The sequence below is a fragment of the Ambystoma mexicanum genome, chromosome 12, assembly GCF_040938575.1.
Source record: "Ambystoma mexicanum isolate Mex_15411 chromosome 12, UKY_AmexF1_1, whole genome shotgun sequence".
Taxonomy (NCBI): domain Eukaryota; kingdom Metazoa; phylum Chordata; class Amphibia; order Caudata; family Ambystomatidae; genus Ambystoma; species Ambystoma mexicanum.
Window position 1 is genome coordinate 375,330,780 of NC_090936.1, and position 27,505 is coordinate 375,358,284.

At 45.9% G+C, this 27,505-nt stretch overlaps 1 protein-coding gene across 3 annotated transcripts in view; it reads left to right on the forward strand.

The window, feature by feature from the left end:
* Positions 1 to 27,505, forward strand: part of TULP3 (TUB like protein 3) — a 1,058,170-nt gene that overhangs the window by 418,962 nt on the left and 611,703 nt on the right. The window lies entirely within an intron of this gene.

Consider the following 27,505-nt stretch of genomic DNA (forward strand, 5'->3'; position numbering starts at 1 on the left):
TTTGTGATTATCAGTGTATTCTGTATTTATTTGCAGGGTAACTAATTTCAAATTACTTTGTAGCAGGTCGTATATCAGGTGGTATATTTCATATTTCTTTACATTTAAGAGGCATTGAAAAGCACACGATAGAACTGCCAGGTTTGCAAAATCTTATAGAAGTCCCCTATCTCGGTAACTACCATGCTGTGAGGTGTGACAAACCTGAGGGTATTCTCCCAAGTAGATCCAGAGAATCCCTTAATTGGGTGGCCAGAGAAGAGCTGGCGCTTTCAGATCCCAACCCTGGGGGTGGATGAGCAAGGGAGGATCACCGGGGTTATGCTGGGGGGAATGCCCCAGGCGAGACGCGGTATTACACCGGGGAGGGAGATGAAATCCCTGAGGCCGTTATCGGCTGTTCCAAATCAGCCTCCCTTCCACCCAATAAGTCTCCCTTACCAGAATCCAACAACCCCTCTGCCTATGGTAAACCCATCAGGAACCCAAGCCCCATTACCGTGGGAAACTACATCTCCCAGTATGCCTATTTTCCGGTTACCTACCCGAGTACTCCCAGTCATTCTTCTCCCGTCCCTCTGATTATAATTTCATGAATTCCCAGCCTGCTTTAACCAAACACCATTGCCCCTATTAATTTCACAAACCGTAAAAATCTCACCTTTTCACAAATTCATGAACCCCCACACCCCTTTTGCCGACATGAATACTTTTTTACACCGTGAAAGACAATGGACTAACACCAGAGCCATTTACCTGACATTTCCCGAAACAAGGGTCCGGCAATTGACAGTAACTACACACACCGGACGGCCCTTTCTCTTCCCCACAGGGATAAAAGGCGGAGCATGAGAGCACACTGAGCAAGGCAAACTGCACGAGGAGGCAGCTATTCCAGGAGCTATTGCAGGACGGCAGTTCAAAAGTAGGAGAAAGACGGCGAGAGCAGAAAGGATGACAAGGAGCAAAGTGCCCTTGCCCTTTTCGACCCAGACCCACGAAGCCTCCATGAAATTAATCGTAAGACTGGGAACTACAGCTAGCGTATGGTCTAATGGATGTCAACGGTGCCTGAGGCCCTCCCACACTGATAACCAAGGAGGGGAGAGACGCTTGCTAGTGTGGTACTGTCCTTGACTCCAGAGACCAGAAATGCCAAGCGGTTCTTCATAGCCGGTGAGTCGGAGGGAGAGCCAGTAGTCAACCAAACTGTGTTGAGCAACGGTTGCAAAAAGCAACATGATATGAAAGAACCTGTAAACAAAGAACTGGCGTGTTACTGAATTTTTAATACACGAGGCAAGACCAGCTGCAAAGTGGTCCGGTGCCATGTAGGCACTCATTCGAAAGACTGACTGGTCCCCCTGTTGTTGAAACTACCGATACCAGAGGGCCTTGGGAGAGCGCCACATAAGAGGTCAAAGTGGTCATACAAGGGTAGAAACCCCTTGTACACTCAAGTCTTTGATCCGTAGCTAAGAGGAAAGCTGTGAACCAAGGCAAGTGCGAGCCAGACAGAGGGATGCCGAAAGAAAGCTAAGGGAGGGAACCCCCGCTTTTCTGATGAGATGATGGAATTATGAACTGTGATAGAATGGCTATGTTAACCCGACAGAGGGATGCCAGGAGAAAGCCAAGGGAAGTGAATCCCACATTATGTTAAAACCAAGGTGAACTGTTGAGTGAGGCAAATGTGAACCCGGCTGAGTGTTGCCTGCGAAGCGGGGTGAAGCATCATAACCCGGTGAACATTGTGTTGACAAGGGTGAACCCGGCTGAGGGATGGCCACAGTGAAAGGTTGTTTAAAAAGACATTGGGCCTCATTATGAGGTAGGTGGGAAGGGATTACTGGCGCCGGTAAGGACACCGGTGCCGGTAATCGCTTACCACCCTATTCCGAGGTCCCTTAGCGGGTCCCTTCCTTAACGCCTGGTCTGACCAGGCGTTAAGGACGGGACACGTTAAGGGACTGCAGAGCTAATAACGGTACCGCAAATTGCGGTACCGTTATTAGCTCCATCCCCATTGAGCCCTATGGGGGCTCGAATGGGGAATGGTTCCCAGAATGGGGACTTACCGGGTCCTCCAAGGTTGGAATGACCCGGTAAGTCCCTATTTCGGGAACCCGGACCCGGTATGTGGTAAGGGGGTAGCCATGGTGGTAATAGCACCATGGCTACCTCTTACCTCGTAATGAGGCCCATTGAGTGTTGTGAAACTACAGATGGAAATACTTTCAATAAAAGGCTGTAGTGAGCCCAACAGAGGGAGGCTAACATTCAAGAAGGATCAGAGCCCGATTGAGGTGGATCCAGGGTGAATAGTCATCACACAACATAAAAAGAACTTTAGTTTTGTTATTGTAGACGCGTCCGGCCTAGGGGGCAAGAGACTTTGTATGAAACGGACTTGGCTACCGAAGCTTCTGATATCACTGAAAAGAACTAACCTTGTGCTGGAGAAGCCCAGTTGTGTATGGTGCTCAGAAGTCCCACGCTAGCAAATGTGGGAAAGGCAGACCCAGGCTATATCATCCTGACTTATCTTTGTGAACACTTCTTTCTTTTCTGGTGAACATTATCCCACACTATTTTGTAACTAAGCGGTAAGGATTGGCAATCGTTTTTTTAAAGTATAGGCCCTTTTTATTTGACAAGACGCTACTACGAATGCCTTTTTATTATTTGAAGGTCGCAACTTATTAGATTTAGGTCTAGATTAGGAGTTTTTCTCACCTATTTATACAGTTTAATAAATACCCTTAAACTGTGATCACTTGTGTGTCTTTACTGTTGCCACCAGGAGTTCCTTACAGAGGTGTCACGATCCCTGCCCTAAGCCGGGATAGCCAGGCCAAGTGGGCTACTTCTACCCCCATCAGGCCCTCCAGGGCCTTGACATTTGCCCCCGGACTCTCTTGGAGTCAGTCTTGGTGCCAGGCTCATATGCTAGAGCAGTAATCAGGGCCCATAAGGGCATTGCGCAACAACATGGATGCCTCCACATGGCTCAATTCCTAAAATGAACTATGCGGTCTAGCATTTTGGGTGTGGCAGGTCCAGTGATACCTGGGATGCATGCAGACTATATAAACCACACCCGAACTCCAGTACACGCTTCGCGTTAGTTTGCAACCCTGCAACGAGACGCTCATCGTGTTCAGCTTCAGCCACGAACCTCGGAAGAACAGCATCTGCAAAAGAGGAAAATGCATTGTTAGAAAAGGTTGCAGCTTACCTGAATTTCATCATTAGCGGTCCTCGGCTCTTCCGACCGGTATCCTGGAACCAGCGCTCCTTTGGATCGACGGACCTGCAGAAAGGGAAAGACCAAGCATTAGACATTGTGCTCAATTAACAAATTCCGCCAAAAGGCTTACCTTGCCACTCGCACTTCATTCAGCAACACCTCTGGAATTCTACACTCCGGCGGAGCACCGTGACCTGTGAAGATAAAAGATAACAGGTTAGCAAAGGCAAGACACCTTAGCACTGCGTAAAGCGCCTACTCGCCGCTTCCAGGTGCTCCAAAAACACTAATACTTACCAGCAAATCCTGAATCCACTCTTCACCACGAATTGGACTTCCACGTACCTAAGGAAGAGAAAGACATTAATTCCAGAAAGGCATGCGAGGACAGCAAAACACCATAGCAATAAGACCTACCTGAAAGACTCATGTCGGGCCGGCATCAGTGAAGTAACTCGACCGCCATTGCCCGCAAAGCACTACGCGCCCCTGCCGAGACAGCAGGACGGAGAACCCGCCAACATCAAGAACAAGGTGAGAGGAAGCCCAGAGTGGCCGCAGACATACCGGGTGGTGGGAGGCTGTTAATCCCAGTTGCCCGGTCCTAAATATTGTTTGCCTGTATTTCTGGCAGGATTCTTCCACTGGTCACTACTGGGCATCGCAAGGGAGGGAGATACCTGGACCACGATTGCTAGGTGGCGCCCCCGTGGAACCAGGTGAGCGTAACAAGAGGGCACCAAGCAATAGTTCTCTGCAAACTAATCATACCTGCCCTGTTTGCTCTACTTCGAGAACGTTACAAAAGTAACCTAGATTCACAGATCAAAACATGCAAGAACAAGAACATGTCTGCTTAACCATTACTATACTGTCTAGCCTGTCTGCCAATATTTTACTATAGATATTTGCATCTATATTTATCAATGCTTTTGGGCAATATGAGCCACCGATTGTTTGGTCCTTGTTGTGTTTTGAAAAATGGAACCACTTTCACCTCCTTCATAGTCGGTATAATATGCCCCACCAATCGAAAGGTGGTATAATTTTGTTTGCACTGGGGCCAAACGTGTATATATTTTGTAGAAGAGCACCAGCAGGCAATCTGCTTAATTGGTTTTAATATCATACTACTGTCTTGTACACAGTAGGGCTTGTTCCGCCCATTTAGTCCGTAACAATTCAAATTTTCCCTTCAGGCTTCTATACGTTCTTAGAAGTGTCTTTTGTTTTTCAATGCCATATCTTAAATCACTCCCATCAATTCCTCCAAATCCACTTTCATCAGTCCTGTTTCATCGGTCCCATTTGTTTCTCTCTCTGCTCCTTCACTCCAATGAGATCTCCCCTAATTACTACTTTAAATGCATTCCATGCCACTTCTGTGGCAACCCCTGACGTAGCATTCTCATAACAAATTACTTTATTTTTTGCCCATCGATTCTGGCAATACTCTATCCTTCAGTATTTCACTTGTAACTGTCGATTTCCAAAGCCCATTTTGATACGCTGCTAATTCAATTATGGCGGTAATTGGAGCGTGATGGAGCCCACTTCTATAGCTGTCACCTTTCCCATCCGGTTTGCTGATACCGAAATGTAATCTATTCTAGGAAATGATTGGTCAACATAAGAGTAGAATTAACAACTCTCCACGCATCTTCAGGGGACAAAAAAATCTTTATTTGAGGGCCTTTGACGGGGCATCTGGTTTGACGTTGCAATCTTACTCCTATCTTTTGTAGGTATCCATGCCATATTAAAATCGCCCATCAATATCTCGTCATGGGGCCATCTTGTCCCACATTTGGAGCATAAACCGTTGCTATAGTATATGTGCAGTTTCCTACACATGCCCTAAGAGATGGCAACCCCCTTGTCCTCGTATGTTACCAAAATGTGCATGCTTAGCTTGCCCTTAAATGCTACCAGGACCCCTGTGGTTTTATCTACTACATTGCCCTGGAATATTTGGGGATACAAATGCAGTTTAAACCTTTGTCTGATTTCTCTGCTATGTGTTTTCTACAATGCCTCTAAATCTGGCTTCTCCCTCCTGAGATATAATTCTACCTTCACCAGGGAATTTAATCCCTTAATATTGCATGTCAGTTTGAATGGTCAGCTTATTCAGAGTTGAGATTCCCATCTCAACCCTCCACCCCCCTTTTTCCTTATCTGTTTGAACTGTATCTGTTGGCCTTGCTTCACCCCCACTCCCCCCTCTCCAGTTCAATCCTCCCTCTGGATAAACCCCACCCTTTCCAATCTCCTAGAGCCCTTACCCTCCACCTGCATCTCCCTTAATCCCCTAAACCAACAAAACCCATCCCTGGGTCGGATGATTGTTCCTATTGATCCTGCAGGTAACTCCCTCCGGCCATGACCCATAAGTAAACTCTGAGAAATAAACGTTTGGGGCACTCTAAGGCCTCCCGCTCAAAGCCAATGTCGCTAAAGTCTCCCTCCAGCCTCCCTCCTTTCTCCGTGATTAGCAATGTCTAGTCCGTTCCTCCCATCCTGAAATAACTTACTCACAGCGCCCGATTCTGTCCCATTCTACTAGTGTCCAAGGTTTTCATAATCCAATTCAGTGATCCACAGTACATGGTATATGCCTCCCCACATGTGAAGTTTGCCCTCTGCCATGTTCAGTTCCTACAGGGATTCCCTTAAGGGTTTACGTACGTTGTCTCCGCCTCTTAACCCTTTTGCGGCACCGTTGACCTTGAACATATTTCTTTTCTGGCTGGCTGGGGTTGCCAACCGAAACTGTTCTTTTTCGCCGTCCTCCCTGATGTGTAAAATGTTTAGGCCTTCCTCATAAGTAGTGATACGCTGTTTACCTTTCCACGCAAAGAAGAGCCCTAAAGGGAACATCCATTGTTACCGAAATTGCTTCTGATTCGAGTCCTTTACAACAGGGCCCATGGCACTCTCTTCTGTAGGATAGATTGTTTAAGGTCCTGACACAGTTGGACCTCGGCCACATTGTTTCATAGCACCAGCTGGCCGCGCTGCCCTCAAGATATTTTCTTTTTGTCTATATGAAGCCAAAGCCACCAGCACATCTCTAAGTCGCGAGCCTGGTTCCATCCTTTTGGGCCTCACTCAGTGTATTTGATCAATGATGATGTCCATCAGACATATGTTTCCGATTTAAGTTGTACAGTATCCTTCATGTCTTTATCGCTCACACTTTCCAACAATCATCTGATACGAATATTGGACCTCTATTTTCCAGGTCTTCACATGGAAGCTCCATGTTTTGGGAAAGACTTGACAGGTGTTCCAGTAGCTCATCATTTTCTTTTTGGTATTGTCAGCCACATCCTGTAAGGCATGTTCATTCGTGTCAATGTGCTTTTCAAGCTTTAGGACCTTCTTCATCTTTTATAGATTGTTTCAGTTCCTCCTTCAGAGAAGTGACTTGGTCGTGAAACGATGCAGTGATTATTTTTTTTCTCATGGAAGTCTTGAAGGCATTAGATCAATTCCTCTTTATTCACTGCCATTTGTGTGTTGGGCTCACCCTTCTGCTTTTCAAGCTTTGTCTCCTCTGTTGAAGGAGTTTCCACTGTTGTAATCTGCTGGCACCAACACCTTTGCAAGTCCCCTTCCACTGGTTGTTGCTGTGACTTGGGGAGCTTAGGGTATCCTTCCCTTTTACCCTTGGCATTGGGGAAAAGTATGTTCGAGTGGCTTGTCCTCCAACGTATTCCTCATATTTGATATTCACGTCCAACTTCGGCTGCTTTGGAAAAAAAAATTCGGCAGAGGGCGCTGTGCGTCGATGGTGTCGAGTCGATGTCCCTTGAAGGCCTCCGTCGAGGGTGACGTCATCAGGTGTACAAGTAGCATGCGCGGCGCCCGTTGGCCTCAGTTCCCTTTTTCCACAGACTTGTTGCTTCAGAGACTCGGTCCGCCTCGGTATTATATTTATACTACGCAGTTTGTTTCTTCGAAAGAATATCATTGAAGATGTAATCATCATCAACCCCGACTACCCCTTGCTCGGCTTTCAAGAAGTTCAAGCAATGCAGTTCAAAGATGTCCATTACAGACCTGCATCGATCTTGCCTGTGGTGTTTGGGAGAAGGCCACGACACGGAGGCCTGCTCGAAGTGTCAGGTGATGATGGGTAAAGCCCTGCGAGAGAGGAAGGGGAAATTACAGGTGGGTCGTAAAACCAAAACTGACCGATCCTCGACCGGAGAGTCTGGAGTTCATTCTCCTCGACGCAAGAGTGAGGAAAAGAGGTTGAGATCCCAAAGTGGCTCCCGCCACTCATCGTCTTCGACGAAGAGATCGAAGAAGCAACACCATCTGTCGCCATCTTCGTCAGATGAATCCCCCAAGAAATGTAGGTGTCCCACCAAGCATTCTTCTGCAGAGTGGGAGGCATTGCACCTAAAAATGCTTGAAGTGTTTGAGAAGGCCTAGGCTCTGTCCTTGCCTTCTTCAGAAGCTGGCCGAGAGCGTTCCCGTTCCAACACTCGCGCGCCCTCGAGCCTGAAGAAAAAAACCATTGAGAGCCTTTGAGGTCTCCGATAAGAGTCACTCTAGTCATGACACGCGCTCGAGGTCTTGGCCGTCCAAGGCTCCACATACTCCGAAGGTGAAATCTTTGAAGGTGGTTGTCGAGGCCTCGATGCCATCGACACCCTGGTCGACTCTGAAACCATTGGCGCCGAAGATTTCTAAGGTTTCAGCTCAGCCCTCGGAGCATGTTGAAACAAAATAAGTCGGCTAAGCCAAAGCCTTCCACAAAACTGACTCCACCGCCTGAAAAAAAAAATACTCTTTTACTCAGGAAGGAGTATTTTAAATGCTTGTCTACAATATTTGAAAAAGAGGAAAGATCTGAGGAAGAGGAGGTTCCTTTTGGTCTGGAATTTGGTACTCCTAATGTGCCAGAGTGTTTAATCTTTGACAAAAGTAGAATGAAAGACCTTATTGACACGCTGCACAATGCCATTGGTGTGGATACATAGTCAGAGACTGGGTTTGGCAAACCAGAGCCAGGCGGACAAGCAGGCTCTTATCGACACCTAATGTCAAAAGTGGTAGAGTATTTAGGCTGGACCAAACCACCAGCTCAGTTTATTCAGGTTGATCTTAGACATTCTAGACCAAGGTCCACCTACAGACCCAGTTTTACCCTTCCGTGTGGCCTAGCAAAATAGAGTGGCTGGCCAAGAATTGAGTCCCCGGATTCTATCCCTGCTGTGGATAAATCCTTCAATAGAAAATACCGCCCTTGCATTAGCAACCCTAGCGATCTGTCCAAACACCCAACTCCTCAGTCTGGTGGTCCAGGCAGCCACAGCTACATCTAACAAAGCGGCGTACCCTACCATCCCTCCGGATAGGGACGAAAAGCGTGTGGATGGATGGGCACGCAAGGTATTTTCAGCTGGCAGTATGGCCTTAAAGTTGGCTAACTCCACTTGTGCCTTAGCCAAGTTTTCGTACACTCTGTGGGAGTGCATCTCTGGCTGCGGAGCACATACCAGAAGCTGAGCAAAGGGAGGGTTTCCTAGCTATCGTTGGAGATGGAAAGGAGGCTATGCAAAAATCCCTTCAGTCTAGATTGGACACTGCGGTTATGTGCAGGTTTGCATGGTTGCAGAAGTCTGGTTTCGCACCAGATGTACAGTCCCGTCTTCTGAACATGCCATTTGACGAGTCTCACGTTTTTTGGTAACAAGGCTGATGAGAGCCTTGAGAGGTTGTGGACCTCAAAAGCGGCTTCCAAATCTTTAGGGGCTGCTGTTGGGCGACCTCAGCCTTTTCCTTCCTCTGGAAAATCTTGGATAAGACGATCCTATCGTTACTACTCCTCATTTGGAAAGACGAAAGGACTGGCCGGCCAAAGGAAAATCCCTTGTGGTAGACGAGGTAAAAGTGCAAAGTCATCTCCAGCTGCAGCTTCTTTGCCATCAGCAGCTGTAGCAACCGCAGTAAAACCGCTTTGAGAGCTTGTGTCACGAAATACCACTGGGGGCCAGACTGTCTCAGCATCTGCAAGAATGGCGACACTTTACTTCAGATGCCTGGGCTCTGGAAACAATAGCCCAAGGTTACTGCCTTCCATTCTTAACGCAATCTCACAACAATCCACTGGGGAAACATTCTTTGAGGATTCCAGATTGGCTCCTTGTGCAGGACATATTTTCTCTGCTAGAGAAAGGTGCTATAGAACCGGTACCTGTAGCGGAGAGGAACAAGAGTTGGTATTCCCCATATTTTTTGATCCCCAAGAAAGACGGTGGACTGAGACCCATCTCAAACAAGTTCCTCAGGAAGGACAAGTTGAAGATGGTTACTCTCTCAGATCCTTCAGGTCCTCCAACTCCAAGATTGGTTGGTGTCATTGGACCTTCAGGATGCTTATTTTCATGTGCCGATCCATCTCAAGCACAGAAAATACCTGAGGTTTGCCGTTGGCGGTTCGCACTATGTTTAGAGTCCTACCATTCGGGTTGACCTTTGCCTGAGGGTCTTCACCAAACTGATGGTCGTGGTGGCAGCATATCTCAGGAGAGGGGGGGGGGGAATTCAGGTCTACCCCTACTTGGACGATTGGCTTATCAGGGCATGCTCTCACGAGAAAGCCCCTGATCATCTCGGGGTCACCTGCCACTCACTTCAGACTGGGCTTCTCCCTCAATTTAAAGAAGTCACAGATGACACCTTCCCAACGGCTCAAATACATCGGAGCTGTATTAGGCACATCCTTGGGAAAGAGCTTGCCACCCAAGGCGAGGGCTCAAGACATTCTTCAGAGGGTTTCCAAATTTCAAAGTGCACAAAAGCTTCCGGCCTACAATTGCTTTAGGTTGCTCGGCCTCGTGACATCCTGCATTTCTCTGGTGCCAGAAGCCCGCCTGAGAATGAGATCCCTTCAATGGGCTCTGAGAACTGAATGGTCCCAATTCTCTGGAAGGATGAGGGACCTATTCCAGGTTCCAAGCAGGGTTGTTCAGGATTGCCTGTGGTGGGCCTGCGAGGAAAATATTCTGATAGAATATTTTTGGTAAGCATGGCTGGAGATTACAGTAGTAACGGACACCTCACTCACGGGCTAGGGGGCCCATGCTAACGATCTGACAGTCAGCGGTCGTTGGTCTCCATCGTAGTCCAAAATACACATAAACCTTTTGGAGCTGAGGGCAATCAGACTAGCACTGAAGGCCTTCCTGCCCTCTGTACAGGGAAAGAATGTCTTGATAATGACAGACAACACAGTGGCCATGCATTACCTCAACAGAAGAGGTGGTGCAGGGTGACTACCACTGTGCAGAGAGGCAATGCAGCTCTGGTACTGGACAATTCAGGAAGGAATCTGCTCATCAGCAGTTCACCTGGCCGGGGATGAAAACACGACGGCGGACGCTCTGAGCAGGCAGGGGTGTAGTGTCCCACAAGTGGGAACTAGCTCAGGAAGTCCTTCAAGAGATCTTTGCAATTTCGGGAACCCCTCAAGTAGACCTGTTTGCGACCGGGGTCAACCTGAAGTGCAAAAGATATTGCTCAAGGGAATTTCCTCCAAAAGGAGCTGTAGGAGACGCGCTTGTGGTGGATTGGGACTTCCCACTACGATACGCGTTCCCTCCGATCCCCGTCATTCCTCAAATAATCGGGAGGTTGAGACGGTTCGGAATTTGCATGATCCTAATTGCCCTGGATTGGGCCAGGAGAACGTGGTACCCAGACCTTCTAGACCTGTCCACCTGTCCTTCGATTCATCTTCCGCAGAGGGAGAATCTTCTCTCACAAAGGGAGGGACAGGTTCTCTATCCAGAGGTCAACACTCTCAGCCTCCACGCTTGGTTTCTGAAAGACTGAGATACAAGGATTGGGACCTGCCGGATGACGTCATGGAGGTGTTGCTTTCGTCAAGAAGGCCAGCAACAAAGTCTCTGTACCTTTGCCGTTGGAACAAGTTTTGCGACTCGTGCAGGGAAAATAATGTTGATCCTTTTCTATGTTCAATTCCAGAGGTGTTATCTTTCCTCTTATCATTGGCACATTAAGGTCTCAATGTTGGGACCGTTAAAGGTTACATGGCAGTGCTTTCCATCTTCAAGCGCTCTTCGGAAGAATACTCCTGTTATTAAATGTCCTTGGTGACTCAATTCCTAAAAGGGATCACAAATGTGTTCCCACCTTCTTTTCAAGTTCCACCTTAATCAAGTTTTTAATGTGTGCCCCATTTGAACCCTTGCACACATGCCCATTGAGGTTGTTCTCCTTTAAAACCATATTATTGGTTGCATTGACATCTGCACGTAGAGTGAGCGAGTTGCAGGCACTTTCTTCCAGGCCACCTTATACCATGTTCTACACGGTTGTGTTGAGAGTAAGACCCTCCTTCCTACCTAAAGCTGTATCTGATTTCCATCTGAATCAGAACATTATTCTACTGGCGTTCTAACCCCCCCCCTCCAAACTCCCTCCCCATCCACCGCCACATCTCAGTAAAGAGGAGGAAAGGCTCCATAGGTTGGACCCTAAAAGAGCTTTAAGCTTTTATATTTCTAGGTTCTTCAAGCTCAGAGTGGATGGGCAACTCTTTATTGGGTATACCGGAAGAAAATTGGGTCAAGCTGTTTCAAAACCAACCTTATCAAGGTGGATTATACTTGGCATCTCGGCATGCTATAAATTGACAGGCAAAGACCTGCCAGAAGGCTTGATGGCTCATTCCACCAGAGGTATAGCCTCTTCAGCAGCCCTTCAAAGGGGCATTCCTATTAAATCAGTCTGTGATGCAGCAACTTGGTCTTCACTGCATACATTCACAAAGTGTATTACTGTCTAGATGCTTCCCACTCTTAGGATATTGCCTTTGATAAGGCTGTACTGTATTCGGCCTCATAAAATGCTGACACTCAAATTCTGCTCCCTCCACTAAATTCTGCATACTGCTTTGGGAGTCTATCAACGATGAGAAATACATTGGAGGACACAATCCATTCGAAGAACAAGTTACTTACCAACTGGTAACGTTCTTTCAATTGTATGTTCCTCCAACGTATTCCTCATCGCCCTTCTATCCTACCCATCTGTAGAATTTCCTATGCTGTTACAACTTCAGCTCTCACAGGGCTGTCTACTGCCTGCTTACACTGACAACCAACACAAACAGGAGGGAAAAATAGAACGGAGGCCAACGGGAGCTGTGCATGCTACTTGTACACCCAATGACGTTGCCCTCGACGGATGCCTTCGAGGGACATCGACTCGACGCCATTGACGCACGGCGCCCTCTGCCGAGAATTTTTTTCCCGAAGCTGGACGTGAATATCCAAGATGAGGAATACCTTGGAGGAACATCCAACCGAAAGAACGTTACCAGTTGGTAAGTAACTTGTTCTTCTCTCGCACACCTGGGCCCTGCCACACCTCTTTCCACAGATGTTATTCACAAGGGTTCCATTGTTTCCCTGGAACCAACCAGGGGGCCCCCATGGCAGCGCCTGACCACACTGCCCTATTACTTATATGATGCAGGGGACTCTGTGTCAGGGTTCTCTACCATTCACATATAAGACGGAGAGTCGGGGTGTCTAGGAGAGTCAGGCTGTCTAAGGCCGGGACTGGAAGTAAGAGTTGTGTTATTCATTAAGTCTGTGGATAGCAGGGTGGTGTACCTTACAGTACAGTGTTATTCCCTCAACTCTTTGCAGGAAACTAGTGTTATCCCAAGGCAAGGTGGAGACTGATAGTCAGCACTGATTGGCCTAGGGTTATTGTGTGGTAGTTTGAAATTTCATCTGAGATTCTAAACCACCTTCAACTCAACTGGATCGTAGAGCAGGTCACAGCAGTTTGGAGCTCTAGAAAAATGTTATCACAGAAAGCAACACTACTTTTTCCACTTGGTAAACTTCAATCATCAACCAGAGAAGGTTTGAGATTTGAGCTTCAGAGAAAAAGTAAGAAAATTCTTTCATGAGAAGCTTCAGTGTCGAGTCAAGCAGTGAGAGGGAGTCAAGTCTGCTGCAGCAACAATAGAGCTACGTGAATTTTTTCATGAGAAAGTAATTTGAAAATGAGAAACTGATTTTCATTTATATTTGTGCTGTTGTCTGTATTCCACAGACCCATTGGCTCTTCCTGAGTCAGTCTACAGTGTTGCTGCATAAGGAGGTGGCGGCTTACTCCATAAAACATTGCTGTTCGGCGGTGTGCTGCTGTGTTATGTTACTGTAGGACAGTGGACGGCCAGACCAGGGTCTTCTGAACATTAAGGCACTGCACAGCAGGAGTGCCTCTGAATGTCCTGTGCCTTGCGCCCTTGTTTCAGTGGAGCCAGACTTATCACTACATTACACTTAAGTGAGACTTCTTGTTCATTAAAAATGCGACGCACGTCAGAAATGCAAATTTCTTTACCAAGTCGCAGAAGAAAACTACATAGCGTGACTGCATTAAAGCGAGACGCCTAAAATAAAAGTTCGGTCTTGGCGGGGAAAACATGTATATCATAAAGGAAAAATTACAACCCCACAAAATAACTTGGATGCAAGCTGACATTAAAGATTTCTCCCACGTGATGAAAACCAAAGGGGTTCATCAAAAATCCCAGATTGCGATTGATGATATGGCAGAGCTTTCACACTCACGCACTATAGATAACAATTCACTGTTAAAAATGTGTGTGGGTCTGCGGCATGTGTCCTTGGGTGGTGAAAAGGGGTGTTCTGTCCAAAATCTTGACGACCATGTTATCGAGATTGACTTAGACTTATCAAACTCACCAGATCTAACTGTGCGAACATCGCTCTCGGCCATTCCCAATAGTTTAGAGACCAGCAGTGAGGACGATAATGAGTGATAGGGAAGAGGATTGTGAGCCGGATGTCTCAGAAAGGCAAATATTCGAAGGTATGAACACAATAATGGCAAAGGTGGAAGTATTTTCTGTGCTGGTAGACACATTGGCAAAGCACCAAGTTGAGATAAAAAAAAACTATCTTGCAAAAGTGACAGAACAGACTGTGTCATGACAGAGCTACGTTAAGACAGTTCTTCATAGAGGACCCCAAGCAAAATAAGATATATGGGAATCATAGTGTCCGGCGGCAACGCCTCCCTCTATGTTGACAATCATGAACACCTCTTTGGTGGTATATCCACCAAGCTTCGTTTATGGACAAAACTCCCAATTTCACTTATTGGCCGAGTGGCCATATTGAAGATAGTAATATTACCGAAATTACTATATATATTTACTAATATCCCGCTGGGCACAGTTTTTCACGACCCTTCGATCCATGGCGGTAGAGTTTGTGTGGGGAGAGGGCGCAGCCAGAATGAAGTGGGGGGGGGGGAATGGTGGAACTCTAAAACAAAGGGGGCATAGCGGCCCCAGACTTTGAATTATACTACCTAGAGGCACAGGCCCAGTTTATCAGGTACTGGTACGACGAACGGAACACCTCCCCCCATATTGGTATTGAAAAACACGCAGTACGCCCAACCGATTTACGCTCCATAATCTTCAATAAGAAATATAAAGACTGTCCATTCCACCCAGTTAGCATAACGGTGCATGCATGGTCTAGACTCTTCCGTAGGCTGGATTTGGAGACTCCCTACTACTCGGAAGCTCCCTTCTGGAACTTCCCCGGCATAGCACCATCTTATGACCCTGATGTCCAAAAGAACTGGGATCCAGAGGAGGAATTCAAATATACCCCAATGGCAAATTCATAACACTAGAGGAATTTAAAGTTGGAATGGGAGGGATCAACTGAAGATACAATATCACCGAATGCGTATGGCTTTTAAGGCCAGATGGCCTCTATTCCCAGATGAACCACCGGTCCATCCATGCCTCGCCGCACTGTCTACACAGGCGAGGGTTAGTGTCTCGGGGCTATATGCAGTTGTGCAGGCGAACACGCCTACGATAAATAACATCAAGGTCTCATGGGAAGCTGATCTGAGAATAACCATCTCAGACAAGGCATGGGAAAAATACTGTGATTGAACCAGAAGGGTGTCCATGAACGCAGGCCTATGCCAGATCCAATTTAAGGTATTAAATAAGTTACACTACACACTTGAGAGGGTAGCTAAATTCACTCGTGATGGCCCGGCCAGTTGTCTGAAATGTGGAAGCGAACATGCAGATTCATTCCATATGTATTGGAGTTGCCCATCCATATACGGGTTCTGGGGTGAAGTAGCGTCCATCCTGGAGGCCATCACAGAGATCCCAGCAGACCTAACGCCCCAAAAATACTTATTCAGAAATATTGGGAAGACCTCAGGGGTGACCAGAGGATTATTTAATGTAGCATGCATAGTGGCTAAAAAATTTATATTGCAACAGTGGAAGAGTGCATACGCACCACGTGCAAATCACTCTTAAGGAACTGGCTTAGGTCAATGAATGTGAAGAACAATATGTAATGTCGCTACCGAGACCATGTAAACCTAAAGACATCTGGGCTCCGTTCAGAGTATACTTGTGTGAATCGGGGTCGGCTGGAAGTAGCCCGACTAGACCCGAAAATGAGCAGACTGTGTAGACTATACAGGTTGTAACTGTGTTTTGCTATTGTAATGGAACTGTTGAATGTTATGGAATGTCATGTTGAAGAGGCGACGTGTACCACCATAATTAATAAAGTTTTTTTTAAAAAGACAGTTCTTCATAGCCCATGTGGCCTTTAGCCAGTGAAACAATGTTGAATGTTAATGACGGCTGTTAAATGTTCGATTATAATGGTCGTCAAACATACAGCACATGTGTTAGACATGAAGCTAGTGCACATGCTTAGTGGACGAATATGTTTTGGCTTAACCAAAGTCCTGGAAGTTGTGCTTTCCTGTTCAAGCAGATGAGCAAAACTACAAAGTGTAGCTTCCTGTGTTAACTGCACACCAATAGGTGCAAGCGTTGACTTCACACCATTGAGTGTTCCATCTGATGAGGAGTCAAGAACAGGAAGTGGGCAGACGAGAATAGCATGTCTGCACTCTGCAAGACTAGGAAGAAACAAGTGACATACCAGTCTCTTCGCTAAGCCAAAGCCCATGGAATACCATCGAAAGCAGTCAGTAAGCAAGTGCATAACCCGCTTAAATGGAGTTGTACGTAGATCGTATTCAACAAGCACAGTGACACTCTGAGCTGCAGACCCTACTCTTCCAGATAGCGGATATGACGCATGCACACAGGCAGGGAAACCGTGTTCCTTCTTACATATGAGTCACGAGCAGGAAGAGGGGGAGGGCATCAGACTCGCGGACCCATAGAGGTCAGTGGGGCAGCGGAAGACTACAGAGCAGAGGAGGCCATAGCAGCAGCAGGAAGGAGACAGCCAGGCCCAGTTAAGCAGAACTTGTAAAACCTCAGAACGCGCCGTTTGATTTGAAGCACATTCTGCTCTAAGCATGATTGAAGGGTGAGGACCTGCTGAGTGCATTGAGACTGTCGTGTATTGTAGTGTGGTGTGGTTTAGTTTAGTATAGCATATCTCCTTGGGGGACACAGGTTACATATGCTGTTAAAACAAAACTACCACTTGTGCTATTATTTATCTACTCAACCATGCTCTTAGTCCACATGGCTATCTTGTTTGTTGGTATGATGTTATATCTGCTTCTGCTTGTGTGATGAGAATAAGAACCCTTAGACGAAAGGGTGTCTTCTTAAATATATTAACATGATTACTCTGAATTACACTTGACACCAGAGTTGTGTCAGAGTGGTATCTGAGTCCAAGAACTTTACAATGCCTGGCTGTATATATTTAATCATGTTGGTTAACGCACAAACCTAGGCAGACCTGTCTTTTAGCACAGAGACACAGCCTAGGGTGAATGTCAGCATGAAACGACTAATGATCACATGTCTGTTTTCACAGCCTCAAACGAGGTAGAGGTAAGAGGCTCATGGTCAAGCCTAAGCGTAGGCAATTATGTCATGTGGCACCCTAGATGGCACGTCTTACAGATGACAGTTGCATTGCTAATAGTAAAATAACCTCATGCCCCAGTTACAATAAACGGACCGGGCAAAAATAATTTTTCTAAAAAGCTTTTTAATGAAGAGGTTAGGTGGGTACAGGAGATGGTCAATCGGGAGATTAATATTCCCATCCATTGTAGGACGGCACTGTTCAAGTGGCTTAGAGCATCTCACTGTCAGGGAGTTAATAACTTAATAGTAGTTATAGGTTAGCTAGGTGGGTTAACGGCTAAATCGCTCTTGATTTACTTAAAAACCCCAGCTAATAGGACAAATAATGTGTATGCAACTCTCCTGATAAGTAGAGATTTAAACACCATGCAATATCGCCCATACCAGTTTCCTGAATTGGCTTTAACACATACAAATCATGTAAACTGGTTTGGAGGTAATCTAGTTTATCCACAGACTAATGCTGAGCATGGACCGTCAGCCAAACCCAACCTGTCACTAGAATGGTTAGCCCGGTTTCATTCAAACCGCTGAGGCCCGTTTTTACAAACAGATGATCAACTACTAGCTACACATTTTGACACAGTGCGTAACCTTGCAATATGCTGCGCAGCAAGGCTTAGTGCCTGCTCAGAAGCCATAAAGGCAGATAGACGCAGGAGAAGTACAGCTACAGACATTGAGAATTATATTAGGGTCATGCCTTTCCAGAAATGATATTCAGAGAAGCTAGGACAGCAGCAAGCCACCTTTCCCTAGGTTAAACCACAGCATAGGCATAGGGCACTAGCCATGTTCCTTCTCTCTGGCTGCCCACCGTCTTTAGTGAGCTGCGACAGCTGGATCTCAATTCATAGCTTGTTTTATTTCTAGCTGATAGGCATGTCGATCACATCTCTAGCATTAATATTGGCAGATAATATTGGAACGCAGGGCGCTGCTGCCGCCATGAACTTCGGCCTATCCATAGCATCCAATAATTATCAAATGGTTGAGCATAATTCTACCCTTATTGAAGGGAGAGCCTGCAAGGTTAGAGGTTCATAGAAAATTGTCCCAATTAAATGAGCAACAAAAAAGGGAGCAATTTGGGGACATAGTGATATCCATTTATCAATCGCTGGGCAGGGATCACCTAGGCAGGAGACCTGCAAAGGCACAGAAAAAGGCTAGCAAAGATGGTAAGCCAGACAAGGAGATGCACCACGAAGGGAAACCCTTGAAAGGATGGGGATCGTTACAGGGTAAAAAGGGTGGTAAACCACATAGACAGCTTTCGCCCAAGGAAGAAGAAAAATACCCAGAACATTAGCCAAAGAATGGGAAAGCTGCAGGAGATGGGGAGCCCTGCAGTGGCAAGGCACTCACGGGGGTAGACTATCTTGGGGTAAGCCTAGTGGGCAGTCCCATTTTAGACCAACTGACTATGATTTCAGAGACAGAAAAGGCATGAAAAGTCCACAAGAGTATGGCACTGATGAGGGTTCATCTCCTTACTCACAGACAAGTGCTCCAGATAGTTCTAAAACTGAGAGGAAGGATGTGAAAGTTGAGAAAAAACACACTGCAGCCCTAAAAGTTTCACATAATGCAGAGTCCACACACACATCAAATCATTCCCAAGACTAAGTGACACACTGATTGGATAGAGGTTAGACAGTGGGTCTGATATTGCCATATTTGAATGCAGTCACAAGGCACTGTTGGAGCATACAAAGGCACATAGAAATGCACAAATAACTACACCCATTGTGCAGACATTAGCAATTAATGAAGTGTATTTTGTAACCATTAAGCTGGAAGGTGAATATCCGAAAGTGATTGAAGCACTGTTTTGGCCACAGTTACATATCCAATATAAAGGACTTTTTTTTTAGCATTTCAAGATTGGCCACCATTGTATGCGAGACAAGTACCAAGAGGTGAAGAGGTAGTGATGCTTGCCTTTTTTCAAAAGAAGTGAGTGAGGGAACTAGTTCAAAAACATGCACAAGACTTGGCAGCGTTGGCAGCAGTGCAGCTGTTTACAAATCATGTAGGGCCTGATCTGGAATGTCAGCGCATGTGATTCCAGTACTGAAACCACCCCCACCACAGAGGCAGTATCCAGTGAAGCCACAAGCACTTGCCCAGATGCAAACCAAAGTGGGCCAACTAATGGACGAGGGGGTCATTATAAAGCAAGCCCACATAACAGTCCGTTGCTCCCCGTTTTAAAACCTAATGGTACTTAACGTTTTATTGTGGACTTAAGAATTTTGAATGTACGCTGTAAGACGGAGGCAGTACAAAAAAAACAGTTCTAGCCAATTTACAGAAATGCAAATATGAAACAAACCTTGATCTGGGCAATGGGTATTTCACACTACCTTTAAGTGTAGAAAGCCAGAAATACACTGCATTCACGTTCAAGGCAACATATTTCTAATTCACTAGAATAATGCAGGGGTACAAGAATTCACCCAGCACATTCTCAAGTAGAATACAGAGTTTGCTCTCAGACATTCCTAACTGTTGGCAACATGTAGATGATGTTTACATCACCCATGAGAATCTCAATGAACGCTTGCAACAAGTAGGCAGTCATTCAAACATTGGCTGCAAAAGGATACCGGATTAGCTTCAAGAAATCAAGAATAGCTCATCATGAGGTTACCTTCTTAGGATTCACTCTTTCAGATGAGGGTAGAGGCTTGTCAGCAGATTTTCTTGACGTATGCCAGGGTACGGCCGCCTTACACACTTAGTCAATTGCAGGCAATTTTAGGGCTTTTGAATTTTGGCAGATCTTTTGTGTAACTTTACTGAGCTAGTGAAACCATTGTATGCTTTGATAAAACCAAATTTTTCAAAGCAGCTCATTGGTTGCCAGAGCACACAAGTTCCGCACCATGTGTATTCATTAAAGGCATGGTCTAGTAAAACATATTTAAAAAATAGATACATTAAAAAAAATACTAACATTCTCTTTTTTAAAACTTCATATGTAAAATTTTGAGCTATTCAAGCTCAAAATTCGCAAAAGCAAGCACATGGGCGCATCCATTTTGTGAAATGGATGCCCTCCTGTGCTGGCTTTTGCGGCACTAATGAAGGAAAAGCCAGCCAGCTGTAGTAAACAAAAGCTACCGCTGGGTGGCTTTCCCTTCGTTAGTGCTGTACGCGGAGGACGAGGACCGGAGACCAGAGCAGGAAAGCTGCAGCTGAATCTCGGTAAGTGCTATTTTTTTTTTTTTTTTTTTTAAAATAAGCACTAGCTGCGGTTTTTTTTCTACATTTTCTGGGCTGGAGGAGCCCGGAAAACTTAGAAATAAAACTGCAGCTTTAAAAACGTATTTATGTTTGCGGTCACTTTTGAAGCGACCGCAAACATAAATACAACGCGGTTGTGTTGGAAAAACCCTGCAGTTTTTCTTTCCAAGTTTCTCAGGCTCCTCCGGCTCGGAGGAGCCTGAGAAACTCGGAAAGAAAAAACGCAGCGTTTTCCAACACAACCGCGTTGTTTCTGCTTGAATCTGCTTTCCCATTTGGGGCTTTCCCATTTGGGAAAGCAGATTTAGGCAGAAACAACGCAGCATTGCGGAAAACAACCGTGTTGTTTCTGCCTGAATCTGCTTTCCCATTTGGGGCGCGAGGGGAGCCCGAGAGCCCCAAATGGGAAAGCAGCTGTAGGCAGAAACACTACGCGGCATGTAAACACAACCGCGTTGTTTCTGCCTGCTGTGGCTATCACTTTGGGTCTTCGGTGCTGGCAGAAACACAACGCGGTTGTGTTGGAAAACGCTGCGTTTTTTCTTTCCGAGTTTCTCAGGCTCCAACACAACCGCGTTGTATTTATGTTTGCGGTCGCTTCAAAAGTGACCGCAAACATAAATACGTTTTTAAAGCTGCAGTTTTATTTCTAAGTTTTCCGGGCTCCTCCAGCCCAGAAAATGTAGAAAAAAAACCGCAGCTAGTGCTTTTTTTTTTAATAAAATAAATAGCACTTACCAAGATTCAGCTGCAGCTTTCCTGCTCTGGTCTCCGGTCCTCGTCCTCCGCGTACAGCACTAATGAAGGGAAAGCCACCCAGCAGTAGCTTTTGTTTACTTGGATGCGCCCATGTGCTTGCTTTTGTGAATTTTGAGCTTGAATAGCTCAAAATTTTACATAGGAAGTTTTAAAAAAGAGAATGCTAGTATTTTTCTTTTTATGTTGCCTATCTATTTTTTAAATACATTTTTTTACTAGACCATGCCTTTAATAACTCAACTGGTCCTTTGCAGGACATAGATACAGACAAAGACTTAGAGATTAACCTGTTGGTGGGAGATGATGCTTTGCAGACTGTGTATGTGAATCTAGGGGACACTAAACCAATTTCATATAAGTCACATGTATATTCCACACCTGAACTAAAGATTTACACCTGAAGAGAAAATTCTGTCTTCAGTTCAGATGATCATTTAGAAGGAACAGCCATCGGCAGCAAATAGAACAATACACATAAATACACCTTTAGCTCAACTCGAGGCTGCCACAAGAGCTAGCGTGCCCAATGCAAAGGCATTGCATACCAGATGGATTAAATGATCAGCCTCTGAGCATGCTCAAGATGTGAAGTACCATTTTAAGGTAGAATCGCAACAATTGGACAATGGACCCAGCCAGGCACCTCACTGCCTGACATGACATTGTTTTTTTTTTTTTTCCGAATAATTTACTGTGATGACTCCGCCATACCAGCTGTTGGGACACGTTGCAAATATGCTGCTGCATGTGCAGCAGTGGTAAGCCATTTTACACATGAAGAATCATTTATATACACTGATATTGCAACAAAGCATCTGGAAGACATGTCTGCCCAGACTACTGAATTGCATGGATTTCTGCTTGCATTTCACCAACAGACTCGGGGAAGCCCACACTAGTAGTCTCAAATTCCGATTATATTGTCAGGGCATATAACACTGATTTGCATTGGTGGATTCAAAATGACTTTAGAGACATTAGGCATAAAAATATTGCTTCCAGGCAAATCTGGAAATAGTTTAGGACCTTAAACCGACTTAACCATTGCTATGGGTGATGCACACAAGAGCACATACTAAAGGGCACATTCATAGCATTGACAGATCAATATGCCAAAGAGCACACAGTGAGAAAAACGATAGCCATAACTCGCTCAGCAACTGCAATGGATGAGGAAATAAAAGGTTGTTTAGGTATTGTACCTAGGCCGAAAGGTTTCCCAAGTAATTACATTTATGACATTGAGAATAATAAATCAGTAGTCACAATTCCTATGATAAAAGGGGATCCTATTCAAAGATTAATCCCTAATGGAGCAGACAGGGAAAAGCTGATCGCAGCCACACATGCTGGACTTGCATCTACCCATTTTGGGGTTAGTGCAACTGCACAGCTACTTCTTGACCGTTATTGGTGGCCAGGACTAAGGCAACAGGTTAAAGTTATAATGAACTGTGACACATGTTTGAAGACAACTCTGTTGGCTTAGTAGTTTTCTTCTCATTAACTTCTAGACCTTTTTGTCCTGCAAATCAGAGCATTCTTAGTTGTTTAAGGCCCATAAGTGTGTTTGAGAGAACTGTCATCGGCGTGTAAGAGAATGCCACTGTCATGTCCATTCAAACTTGCATATGTTTTCTGCTAAGGTCTAGATTGCATCTGCAAGTTCATTAATAAAGATGCAAAACGGAGGGGGTAAGTACACAACCCTGCTGAACACTCTCTTAGGTGGGGAAGGTTTTCTTTTTCTACCCACCAGCACCTCAACAGACCAACACAATTATTGCTTTAAAGATCTGTAATCCCTTTCATTTCATAAGCTTTATTTCCACAAACAAGTCACAAAAGCATGCATACCTTCAAACATCATAAAAATGCATAAGATACATAAAACACCCTTGTGATACAGAAGGATACAAAATCAAGTTTCAGGATTAAAATTGGAACAATGCATATTCCAAGTATTGACTAATGGCAAACTCTGCCGGGGCGTCAACTGAATTTAGGCAGGTTGCCATTGCTTCTTCAATTGATGTACATGCACGCCCCTGGAAGAACAGTTTTAGGAAGTGTCTTCTCAAAGGCAGTGTAACTGGACACATTATTAAATCTCAAGTTCTCAAACGCATTTTTACATAGTGTAAGGAAGCCATGGTATCAAGCAGTGAAACAGACACAAGTGATCACAGTTCACAGGTGTTTATTCAACTTGAAAAGGGTTGGTTGAAGGCGTATCAAAAACTAAAGTTTGGCCTCGGACCACGGGGTCCACTTCGTTTGGGCCCGGATCCCTTTTCCACAATGTTCACAGTTGGTCTCCCTCTTTCGGGCTCAGACCACGGATCCCCCTCGTTTGGGCTCAGATCCTCTTGATATCAGAATTGAAGACTTTTTTCGATTGCAAGATGGGTTTTGCTTAAACTGCTGCAGGACCACTTCGATTCACTTCACACCATTGTTCCACATCAATCTTCTGCTTTCGTTTCTCTTGGTGGGATACCTTACAGAGACTTTCGATTGAGCAGGTATCTGGACTTTCCATCGAAAAATGAATTCATCAATTTCATTTCCATCGAATTTTATTCATTGAAAATATTTTCCATCGAAATGCATTTTCATTGAATAAAATTCGATGGATTTCGATAGATTTTAAGGTTAAGGTTGGGGCAAGGGTTTGGGTTAGGGTTAGGTTTAGGGTTTGGTTAGGGTTGGGGGGGTGCCCTTGGGGGTTAGAAGGGTTTGGGGGGGGGGGACCCCCCATCAAACACTAAGCACTAAAACATTACATGAAGCTGGCCAGTGCCGAAATACTTTGAAGTTTTCAGCACTGGACAGCTCCATGTAACGTTTTAACGTGTAAAATAAATGCATGGAAATCCTGTCTTTTACATTTAAAAGTACATATACATCGAAACTTGTCCATTCCTATATTCAATGGACAAGTTTCGATAGCTATGTACTTTTACATGTAAAAGATAGCAATTCTATGCATTTACATTCAATGCATTTCCTTCGATTAATTTTTCCTTTTTTCGATTTAAATGTTTTCTTTGAAACAATCATAAACCGATTGAGCACATTTGTGGTGCCGGACCACTCAACGGTTTATCGTAGCTTTCCTTCTCAAGTTCAAACATTCATCAGCAGTGTAGCTTTACTCGCGTCTTTAATCACACGTGTTTAACAATGTTCGTTCCAGTGTTAGTTATACAATGTTGCCACTTGCAACCTTGACTTAATCACAGACCGGCCTTGCATCGGTCTCCCCAACTCACTGGCCGTGTTGATCTCTCCATCACTTCTTTGTACTTGGAGCCAAGGATGATACCACAGCGTCTCCTTCCCACCTTGGTCAGTTACGCGGGAGGACCCTCTGTATCTTTGACACACAATGCAGGATTCTTCAGTCTGGTTTCCTGGCTTTACGCTTTGTGCCTTGAAGGATTCTTGAAAGTAACAGCACTTTGCCAAAAAGGTCAAGGGTACTTCCCTTCCTATGAACCCTTAATTCAGCTGCCTACCCGAAACTGCTGTACCTTTGTATGCTACCCTCGCTCGGAGTGTGCGCTCGTGCTCTGCTTTTGATCTGTGTTGGTAAGTGTAATGAAAGTCAGGTGTGAAGGATTGTCAGTAATTGCCGGGCTTGGGTGTGAGTCTTTCTTTTCTCCCAGAGCAGGCTATCCATGTCAGTGTTCGTGCAGGAAAAGGGTTGGGGGGGGGGGGTTTTCATATATCCTACCTGGTAGGATGGGGTAAAAGTGTTATAGTGAAGAGAGGGAGACGGCATCTCGCTATCCGGTGTCCCACTCCCTGAAGACCCCTCACCCAGGTGATCCTCCCGCACAGGTCTACCCCCAGGAACTGAATCCAAATGCGATGGCCGTGTCCTGGCCACCTGGATGACAGATCCCTGGGGACTTGCGAGTGAGACAGTCTGGTTTCTCACAATAGATGGAGGTGATGCACCATTACACCATATGCATCAACTATGCAGTGGACAGAATCCAGGACGGAATTTCACATAGAGGGATCTTTCCAATTTGGGGGTAACATAATACAGTTAAGCCTGGTAACCTCCCTCTGTCTTAATGGCAATATAGCAACCCAAGTACTTGGAGCGTGTGTATTTTACAAGTATATCCCGCCGTATCTTGGCTAAAGCAGCGGTTTTAACCCTAGTTTTACAATGAGTGGTGATGACACACGGATTACTCCAGTAATCGCCAAGATCCATATCCTTCAGGCCCCTCCTTACATGGGATGCCCACTTCAAATCGGTGCCCCCTTGCTGAGATGACATCCAGCAGTGCTTCTCAGAATTTGAGATAGTTTGCATTGGTGCAAAGCCGGACCCAGTAAACGACCGGGCGCAGCTGGCAAATGTATTCTATTCCCTGCATGCATGTCTCCAAATGTACAGGCAAGTTTGGGATGCAGATAGGCAATCATGAATTGCTGCTTGTCGTGCCTGGGCCTTGTACGCTTCAGGTGAAACGTGCACATTCCCATTGCCATGTTCTGTAGTAATCCTAGCGAGGGCTACACTATATTTGCCCAATGTTAAACTTGCCTTCTACAGCTGCATTGACCAGCCACAAATTTCCATTTTCCGAACCCCTAGATAGTCGCACAAGACCACTTGTTCGATCACCCCCTTAGTCCAAGCCCAATCTGAGTCCCTTGCGTGTCCACCTTCTGTTAGTATTAAAGATCATGGATTTGTGTCTTATCAATGTTTAGCTCCAGACCATTTCTTTTGCAAAAAGCAACAAATATGTCCAGCTGCTTGCTGGTTCCTGCGGGTGTCAGTGATAACAAAACCGCGTAACTGCAAACAGCAGGACTGGCAGTTTATGTCCCCCTCCCCCTGCCCCCTAACCCCCACCCCCTAACCCCCAACACTGAAACCCCCCCCCCCCCCCAAAGGTCGGTTTGTCCCTCTGGGAGGATAACACCTCCATCACACCATTAATTAACATGCAAAAAGGCTTAGGGCCCAGGACACACCCCTGGCAGACACCCTTTTCAATTTTGATACTGTAAGAGGTTCTCCCGTCTAACAACCACTGTATGTAAGCTCTGTATTATGGTCAAAAGTGGACCCGGGATGCCCTGTTCCCTGAGCACCTCCCAGAGAATAAGCCTAGGTGCAGAGTCAAAAGCGGTACACAAGTCCACAAAGACTGCGTACACGCTGTCTTTCCTGAGGACTGCACACCTATCGCACACCAACCGTAATCGAAGACTTTGGTCGACTGTGCTCGGTCCTTCAGAAAACCCCGCTTGGCGATGATTATTAATTTTCCTGTTAGCCGGGGTCTCCAGATGTGAGTTGGGTCTAAAATTTGAGGGCCTGTCTCTGGGGCCTTTTTTAAGGGTTGGGACGAACTTTGCTCTTGTCCATGACTCTGGGACCACATTCTTGTTCAAGATTACATAAAATAACTTGGTCAAATATGGGACCCAGACAGCAATCTCATGTGAATAGAAATCTATGGGTACCCTATCCGGGCCTGGTGCTTTGCCCACCTTCTGGCACAATAACGCTTTACCTATAAGTGAAGGTAGGAGAAAATTAGAAGAGGGAAAAACGTTTGCAAAGCTTGATTCTTGGGGCACTGCCAAAATCAGACTTAAGATCAAGAAAAAACATATACAGGCTGGTGACCCCAGAGAGCTTGACAAGCATGGTGGACTCCCCGTGAGCTCCGATGCTCAGCCTACATAAATCGTGTTACTGCGACGGTCTGGTCGAATACTGAAAGCTAAAAAAGTACAGTCACTCGTTTGAGGCAGCTGGGAGGCAAGTGGCAGAGTTGGAACCCGCAAGGAGGATGGCAACCCAGTGACCAGCGCCATCCCCCAACGAGCGGGTGGAGAGGCCTTGGTGGTGGCGGCGAAAGTGCTTGAGATCTGGCCCGACTTGATTGCTGGAGCGGCGTGCCAGAGCAGTGCGCCGGGGTGCTGTGGGGAGGAGCAACAGTCACCACAGTTGGAACTAGGATACCGCTCAGAGGCCGGCACCAGGAGCAGTGGGATCCGTGCATAGGAGGACAGGGGTAGAGGGGAGGGCCTACACGCTCACCTACAGAACTAAATCTGTGGGTGGCAGCCAGTCAATCGGGCCGGCTGCCTGCATACATCAGCCCACCAAAGGCGGACGGCAAGGATGATGTGTAGGATTAGCCAGGGGCTCTGTGGCCACCAGCTGCCAAGATGTGAGATGCATAGAGGACCAGGCATTAAAACCCTGGCACTGCTGGCGCAACCTGGATCGTGGGTAGCGGCTATAGAGGACG